This window comes from Elephantulus edwardii, unplaced genomic scaffold (genome assembly GCF_000299155.1).
Source record: "Elephantulus edwardii isolate Elephantulus edwardi_28Jun2011 unplaced genomic scaffold, EleEdw1.0 scaffold00338, whole genome shotgun sequence".
In the NCBI taxonomy this organism is placed as follows: domain Eukaryota; kingdom Metazoa; phylum Chordata; class Mammalia; order Macroscelidea; family Macroscelididae; genus Elephantulus; species Elephantulus edwardii.
Genome location: NW_006400088.1, coordinates 951,855 through 961,420, shown reverse-complemented (window position 1 = coordinate 961,420; position 9,566 = coordinate 951,855). Strand labels below are relative to the sequence as shown.

The following is a 9,566-nucleotide window of genomic DNA, read 5'->3' as shown; positions in this document are numbered from 1 at the left end:
ACAGCGCTATGAGTTGCAAACGACTCAACGGCACATAACACAACAACAGTATACCAGAGTAAACTACCATTATTACTGAACACAAGGGTTTTTTCTGTAGTCAATTGCCAATAAGACAAAGGGATTGCAATATCCATAAGCACTTTATTACACAGGTCTGGGATCCAGTGAGTCACCTCCAAGACTGCCTCTCCATCTGGGAGTGATCATGGGCTCTTATAGGAGGGTGAGACACCAACTAACTTAACAATAAACTTTTGTTAGTTAAATAAAAGAATGTCTACATCTGAAAGAAAAGCATTCACACCCAGATACTTTCCAGCAAACAGGCAGATTAAATTACAATATACAGGGTCAAGGGGCAGCGAGTGCTGCTGCCCCAGCCCACCGGGGACCTTGTCCGTGCCCATCCGACTCTGGAGGTAATGGGGCGACCTGCTTGACACACTGTGATGGATCCGACACCAAAGCCGAGGTCCCCTTGATCATCAACTCCATAAAATCCTTTTCTGAGCTCACAAAATGCGGCAGGCTCGAAGTGCACCTTGTGGGCGGCTTCAGTGATGATATGCAGTTGTCACAAAACCTCATTCAGCAACTTCTCAGTGAATTTGACAGACAGGAAGACGACATCCACTTAGTGACATTATGTGTGACAGAATTAAATGAAAGCCATTTTCCAATAATTTACGGCATTGCTGTCAACATAAAAACTGCAGAGATTTACAGAGCCTCCTTCCAAGACCGAGGGCCGGAGGAGGAGCTATGTGCTGCCCGTGCTCTGACAGGAGGACCAATGATCAGCATTTATGATGCAGAGACAGAGCAACTTCGCCTAGGACCGTACTCCTGGATGCCTTTTCCACATGTGAATTTCTGGTTGCAGCAAGATGACAAGCAAATACTAGAGAACCTTTCCACTTCACCTCTGGCTGAGCCCCCTCACTTCGAACACATCAGATCCACCTTGCGGTTCTTAAAAAAATACCCATACCCAACTAATGCACTGTTTCCTGAAAATAAAGCTCTACTCTACAAAAAAAAAATGAAGATGGCTTATGGGAAAAGAGCTCCTCTTCATGAAGCGAAAGCCAAGAATTAACAAAGAAGGCAACTTTTTATCCTGACAGAGACCCAAACTGGGGGCTGGAGGAATGTGGGTTTGGAATCTTTGCCTGGTGTGTGATAGATCTCCTTACTCGGGGTCTTTCAAGTGACTTTGAGAATAAAATAATATTTTGGCAAAGGCAAAAAAAAATTTACAATATACATATGTTTGGGGAAAACAGCTTCAAAGAGATAACAGCTAATCTAGGAAATGCATCTCCTCTTCTGATAACCAGACAGATCAAAGAAAGGACACTAAGAACTCCAAGGTCAAGCAACCAGTCCTGTGGGCTGGAGAAAACTCAACTATGATTTTATAATTGATACCTATATAGGGAATTCGGAACTTATTAATAATACCACCCTATCATTCCCCCCTCTTTTAATATAAGTCATATCTATAAGACAAACATATCACCCCATCACCTTTTTTTCACTTTCAGTAATGGATTGGTTGGTTGATGGAGTGGTACTGATAAATTCAGAATTCTCTATGGATGTATCAGTTATGGAGCTATGGTTACATAGTTATAAAACTGGCATCAGTTTTTTCCAGCCTGCAAGGCTAGTTGTTTGACCTTAGAATTCTTAAGTGTCCTTTCTTTAATCTGTCTGTGTCTCAGAAAAGGAGATGCATCTCCTAGATTAGCTGTTATCTCTTTGAAGTTTTTTTCCCCCAATCATATGTAAATTGTAACTTAATCTGCCTGTTTGCCAGGAAAAGGTGTACCTGCCTGTGAATGATTTTCTTTCAGATATAGAAATTCTTTTATTTTATTAACAAAAGTTTATTGTTAAGTAAATTGGTATCTCACCCTAGTATAAAAGCCTGATGACCTCTCCCAGTGGGGGGGGGGTGGAGAGGGGGTGCAGTCTTTGAGAAGGAACCCTATCCTCCATAGATCTGTAATAAAGTGTTTATGGATATTGCAATTTGTTTGTCTTACTGGCAATTGACTATTATTGGCAATTGAATAGGGAAAAAACCTTTTCCGGTCAGTAACAAGGTCACTGGTTTACTTCCCTACATAACTACTAAGCCACCAGACTTCTACATGCCTTTTACATTTTTGCTGTTGTTATGTACTCTTGAGTTCACTATGACTATAGTGACCCTATGAACAATGGCTCTGAATCTTGTCCTATATTGAGTCAACCTCACTATCTCTGGCACACATGATCCCATTGCCACAGTCACTGTGTCATACCATCTCATCTAGTGTCTTCTTCTCCTATGATGATCCTACTCAATCATGATGTCATTTTCCAAGGACTGGTCTCTTCTGGCAACATGCCCAAAGCATATAAAATGGACCTTCAAAATCCTTACCTCCAAGGAGTAAACTGGTTTCACACTCTCGAGGATGGACCTATTTGTCCTCTTGGAAGTCCATGGTATGTTCAACATACTTCTCTAGTACCACACCCAAAGACATCAATTCTTCTGTCCTCCAATCAGTATATGTGTCCTCGGATATGCTTACTACTCTATGCCAAGTATGTTCACTAGTCAATGCTAAGGAATTTGGATGACAAATACCTGACAAACTGACTGGATGAAATCACTATTTGTGCCCACTCAAAAAAAAGAAGTTATGAAAAGAGGTGCAGAAATTATGTAACAGTATCACTAATACCACATGCAAATAAGATCTTGGTGAAGATTGTGAATAAATGGTTGGGAGAGTACGTCAACAAAGAATGGACAGAGCCCTCAGAATCTTAAGCTGGATTCTGAAAGAATCTGGCAAATTATAAGGTCCCAGGAGTTAATAGAAGAGTCAGAATAATATGGACTATCATGGCTAATGTCAAATGGATCTTGTCTGAAAGCAGAAAATAGCAGAAAGATGTTTACATGTGCTTTATTAACTATGTAATAAAACAAATAGGCATTTGTCTTGTATTCTCTGCTTTCAGCCAGGATCCATCTGACACAAGCAATGATATCCCTAGTGTCACGGCCTCTTCTTCTAAAGCCATCTTAAACATCTCTCTCACTCTGCAATTCTAGCCATTTTGGGATGATCTTCAGCAATATTTTGCTTGCGTGTGATATTAATGATATTGTTCAGTAATTTTCCCATTCTGTTGGATCACCTTTATTGGGGATGGGTATAAAAATGGATCTCTTCCCATTAGTCAGCCAAGGAGGTGTCCTTCAAATTTCCTGGAATTGACTGTTAAATCTAGAGCTGCATCTGTTATTTGAAGCAGGTCAATTGGTATTCCATTGGTTCCTGGTATCTTATGAACTACAATTTGAATAAGGAACAGTGTGGTTTAGACTGGCATCATTGTTTTCAGGACTTTGGAGAGCTCTGTCACAGCAGATTTTTCCAGCATAGCACATCTTTTGATTTCTTTATTGTTACTAATGACTGTTGCTTGTAGCCACAAATAAAATTAAAGCACTGACAATTTCTATTTTTTTCCTCTTATCATGATGTTAATTATTGGTATACTGCTAAGGATTTTTGTTTTATTGATGTTGAAATAAAATCCATCCTGAATGCTCTAATCTTTGATCTTCTGAAGTAAGGAATTTAAGACATCCTCTCAGGAAGCAAGTTTGTATCATCTGCATAGTACAGGTTGTTGCCTTCAACCAATCATTATGCTGATACCACATTCTTCTTAATAAATTCCAGCTTCTTGAATTATTTTTTTTTTCAGCATAAAGTTTGAATAGGTATGAAGAAAAATGTGATGCATACCTTTCTTGATTTTAAACCATGCAGTATTCCCTTCCTTTGTTTGGACAACAACTCCTTGGTCTAGGTATAGGTTTTAAATGAAGACAGTTCTCTGTTAGAGGATTTCCATTCTTCTCAATGTCAGGGCCACAGAGCTTGCTCCCTCTCTCCCTCCTTTTTACCACAACACTCTCCCTCCCTTGCCTGCTACAAGCTACAGTATGATCAAAGTACCAGCAGCAACTCATATTATTTATCTCTGTTAGAGCTTCAGAAACTGTTTCACCTCTCTTTCCCAGGAATGACTGTCCACAATCCTGGCTTGCTCCCTTATCTTGTACCAAGTAGCTGCGAACATCCTAACTCCTTGTTTTTTTTTTTTTTTATTTTTTGTTTTGTTTTTTTTTTCATCCTAACTCCTTGTAATTTCCTTGTAAGACAATATAAAACTCCCTTGTAACTTTAAGTGGCTGCTGATTCCTGCTTTGGAGGTAGTCTGGCAGTTTCTCCTCAATAAACTGTTTTCTTGGCCTAAACCAGGTCTGTCCTTCCTTGGCAATCTTACACTCAATGTTAGCCATAATTTGCCATAATCTATATCAGATGAAGAGGGTGTTGTTAGAACAGGACAAGTGAACACTACATGGCCAAAATCAAGAAAACGGTTTATTATCGGGGCTGGACCTTTTCTCCATACTATTCAATCTGTACAGTAAACAAATCGTATGAGAAGCTAGACTTTATGAAAAACAACATTAGGACTGGAAGAAGATTCATAAAGAACATGCTTTATGCATGACACAATCTCACTTACTCAAAGTGAAGACTTGAAGTGCTTGCTACAGAATATCAGCTACAGCCTTAAATATGGGTTGTTGTTGTTCTTGTTATATGCCATCACTTGCAACTCATAGTGACCCTATGTACAACATCCCTAAACTCTTCTCTGTCCTGTGCCAATCGCACCATCTCTGATATACCCATCCCGATCACCCCAGTCACTGAATCAATCCACCTCATAGAGGGCCTTCCCCTCCTGCGCCATCCCTCCACCCTCCCAAGCATGATGTCCCCCTCCAAGGACCGGTTCCTCCTTAAAACATGTCCAAAGTATGTCAGATGAAGTTTCACATCTCAATATTAAGAAAAAAAATAATTTTCATCACTGAGCCAATAGACAACATCATGACATATGGAGAAAAGATTAAAGTTGTCAATCAGTTCATCTACAGTCAACATCCGTGATAGGAGCAATCAAGACATCAAAGGATGCCTCACATTGGGAAAATATCTGTTGTCAGCAACCTTTACAAAGTGCTAAAGAGCAAGGACATCAATTTAAAGACTAAAGCATTCTTGACCAACGAGTAAGTTTAGTTTATTTGCTATGCACCTAAAAGTTGAACAATAATTAAGGATAATAGGAAAATGATTGGTGCCTTTGAGTTGTGTTCCTGTAGAAGAGTTCTACTGAAATAGACTAGTCTGCCTTATAGAAAGTGCAACCAGGATGCTCCTTGGAAGCACTCTTGAAGCACTTTTTCAAGCACTCTTAGAAATATGAATTTTCATCTCACATATTTTAGGTATGTTACTAGGAGGGGCCAGTTTGTGGAGAAGGACATAATACTTGGAAAGGAAAAGAGTTAGCATATGAGCAGAAGAACTTCAATAGATGGATTGACATAGTGGCTGTACCAATCAGTTCAAGTATATCATAGATGGGGATGATGGCACAAGAGAGGTCCCAGGCAAGATCTACTGTTAGTAGAGTCACTAAGTGTCATAGGTAATTGACAGCACATAACAATAACAACAAATATTTGGGTAAAACAAAGAAATTAATTATTATGAAGTGTCATGGCAAATAATTTTCATTTTATTCTAATTAATAATTTAAAAATTAGATGACTTTTTTAAATATGAGGCTTCAAAAGGATGAAGTGTTTGCAAAACGGAGAGGGGAATGAGATTATCCCAGTAGGGGAATGGAAAAACATCCTGAGTGGTCAGAGTTGGGAGCATGGGATGTGAAGGGGGAAAAGGCAAAAAAATTGGGGCTAGGTCACATTCTGAAGGTTAAAAAAAATGATTGCCAAAATAGCTGCTTTCCTCCAAACTTGCTGCTACTGCTGCTGCTGCATATTTTCAAGTCAGAACCAACCCATAGGTGACCCTCCAAGTGGATTTTCAGAACAAGTTAACCTTGATGAAGGAGATTGTTCATCATTCTTCAGAGGAGCAGCTGGTTGCCTCAAACTGCATGCCTTCGGGGTTGCAGTGCAGTTTCTTACCACTAGGCCACTAGAGCTCCCGCTCTCCAAACTTGTTAGTTAACACTGAATATTTAACACGTACAATAAAACCATGTTATTGTTGCTATGTGCCATAGAGTCACCTGCGACTCATAACCCTAAGTACACAAGCCTTGAAAGCTGCTCTATCCTAAGCCAATCTCATCGTCTCCAACAGACCTAATCCTATTTCTCCAGTCACTGAGTCAATCCATCTCATCCTGGGACTTCCTCTTCTGCACTGCCCCTCCACTCCTCCAAGCATGATGTCCCTCTCTAAGGACTGGTCCCTCCTGCATACATGTCCAAAGTATCTGAGACAGAGCCTCAAAATCCTTGCTTCCAGGTAGCAGCCTGGTTTCATCCTCTCTGTTTGTCCTACCGGTAGCCTACGGGATGTTCAACACTTCTCCAGCACCACAACCCAAAAGCATCGATCCTTCTTATATCACCCTAAGTTATTGCCCAGATCTCAGATACATAGCAGATAATTATGAAGCCCATGGCCTTGATCAAGTGCACCTTAGTTTCTGGACTGACATTGTTTTTCCTCAGTACTCTAAAGAGGTCCTGACAACAGATTTTCCCAGTGTAATTTTTCTTTTGATTTCCTGACTACTGGTGCCAGGAGTCTTGATTGTGAAACCAAACAAGTTGAAGTTATCAACAACCTCAATTTCTTCTTTGTCTATCATGAAGTTGCTGATTGGCCAAGGCGTGAGAATCTTTGTTTTCTTGATGCTGAACTTCAATCCATACTGAAGACTAAAGTCCTTGACTTTCTGCAGCATAAGCCTCATGTCCTCTTCAGTTTCAGCAAGCAAGGTTGTGTCATCTGTGTAATGCATATTGTTGATAAGTCTTCCTCCAATCCTGATGCCACATTCCTCCTCATAAAACTTAGCCTCACAAATGATCTCTTCTGCATATAGATTGAGAAAGTATGGAGATAAGATGCATCCTTGATGCACACCTTTTCTGATCCTGAACCATGCAGTGTTTCCTTGCTCTGTTCTAACTATCACTTCCTGGTCCAAACAAAGATTTCTCATGAGCATAATTAAGTGTTCTGGCATCCCCATTCTTCTCAAAGTTAGCCACAATTTGTTGTGATTCCCACAGTCATATATCTTTACACAGTCATTAAAATACAGACACACATTCCTCTGGTACTCTCTGCTTTTCGCCAAGATACATCTAACATTGCCTGTGATGTCCCAGCCTGCACATCTGGCAGTTCTCTGCTGATGTACTGTTCCAGTAGTTTCTCAGTAATATTCAGCAGGACCTTGCTTGTTTGTGATATAAGTGATATCATTCAATAATTTCCACCCTCTCTTGGGTCACTTTTCTTTTCTTTCTTTTTTTTTTTTTTAGAATGGAAATAAATATAGATCTCATCAGTCAGTTGGCCAGGCAATTGTCCTCCAGATTTCTTGGCATAACCTGGTGATCACATTTAGGGTAGTATTTGTTTGCTGAAATATGTCAATTGGTATTCCATCAATTTCTGAGGCCTTGGTTTTTTGGGTTTTTTTTCAATTCTTTCACAACAGCTTGAACTTTCTCCTTCATCACCATTGACCCTTGACTATATGTTGTTTCATGAAATTCTTCTGTGTCAGTCAATTATTTTTGGTATAGTGCCTCTGTGTACTCCTTCCATCTTCTTTTGATGCTACCTGTGTCATTCAACATTCTGCCTTCAGCATTTCTAAGTATTGCAACTCAAGGCTTAAATTTGTTTTTTAGGTTATAAAGATGGAAAGGAAGTTGTGATGGATCACCTCGCTAAATATCCACCTCTCATAAAAGAAAACAATCCATAACATTGATGATGGAAAAAATAGCTGTTATATACAGTATGAGGAAATATGTTAAGGCCTGTAGCCAATGATCATGAAGTCAACTCTGGTGCGTGATGACTCATCTATCAGAGAAATACTTTAGTCTACAGAACTATAAATGTTGATTTTTTATTTTTTTAGAAGTACCTAATTAAGCCTTTCTTCTAGGTTGCCTTTGTGTGGACTTGAATTACTAACCCTTAGGCTAAAATCTAATTGTGTCTTTCAGGTGTCCATTAGATGCTGCAACAAGCTAGTAGGAATTGTTTCCGGGAATGAGACATGAGATAGGGAAAAGGGGACACAAGAAATTGATGTTGTATAACTTGACTTAAAATTAGATATAAGGATAGGTTGTTGTTGTTGAGTCTCCTGTGACTCATAGTGACCTTATGTACAATAGTTCAGAACCCTGCGCTATCCTGATCCACTGTCACCGACTACAACACATCTACCCCCATTATTCCAGTTATGGTGTCAATCCATCTCATCCAGGCTTTTTGCAAAAACTGAAAACTCATTGCTGTTGAGTCATAACTGTCTCATAGCTCACTCTCCAGGGGGTTTTCAGAGACTGTAAATTGAACAAGAAAAGATAGCCCAGCTTTTCCTTTGCAACAATGCGTAGATTCAAACCTTTGGGTTGACAGTGCAACCCTTTACTCATTGGTAATTTTATTGCAACCTTACTTCAATTCATTTTAATAGAACCATGGAATCATCTGATTGATTGGTACACTTTTTTTGTTACTAGAATTAGATGGCCAGATTGACATAGTGACTACCACAATGGGTTTAAGCATAATTGAGTTCAGGAGGTTGGTTCAGGTTAGCGTAGGGTTCAAATGTGTTCTTTATAGCATCACAATAAGTTGTAATCATCTTGATGGAGCCTAACAACAACAGTTTATAAAGATTCCGATATCTTTAGTGTGCTAAAAGCTTTCTCCATTACCTGTTTAAATTGTTTGCCATTAACGCAATCAGTTTGAAAGCCACTAATACTTTCATTAGGGAACTCTAGTGGCCCAGTGGTAAAGAGTTGTGTGGGCAAACTAAAGGTACTCATTTCAAATCCACTACCTACTCTGTGGGAGAAAGATGAGCAATATCCTCCCATATGAAAAACTGCCTCTGAAAACTTGCTGGGGGATCATCTATGGGTTGGTTCTGACTTGATGTTATACAACAACAAACAATAAAATATTTTATTAGAAGGACACAATAAATATTGTGTCCTCTCTGCAAACATCAATCCTTATGAAGCTTAATTTTAAATCTAACTCAAATTTTCAAAATTGAGAGCAGCAACCGTGAGGGGGGAGAGGATTTGACCACTAGAAACAAACATACATATTTTTCTGGTTTTAATCTTTGGAAAAAAACTAAACATTAAACTTTTTCCTAAACAATTATTAGTCAAAAACCACTTACAAATTAATTTTCCAGAATTTTCAATTTGTCTATTTTTCTTGCCCTGGATCTATTTATTGTATATTTATAGAAACCTTGCCTGCTGAATAACTATCCACAAAGTCAGACAGGATTACTAGAACAGAGTGTGCTTACAATACTCAGCTCCACAATTGGGCCAAAAGTGTGTATATGTGTTGGTGTGTGTG

At 39.1% G+C, this 9,566-nt stretch overlaps 1 pseudogene; it reads left to right on the top strand.

Annotated features, from left to right (window-relative positions):
* Positions 1-208: 208 nt before the first annotated feature.
* Positions 209-1,083, top strand: LOC102844608 (annotated as a pseudogene).
* Positions 1,084-9,566: the final 8,483 nt, after the last annotated feature.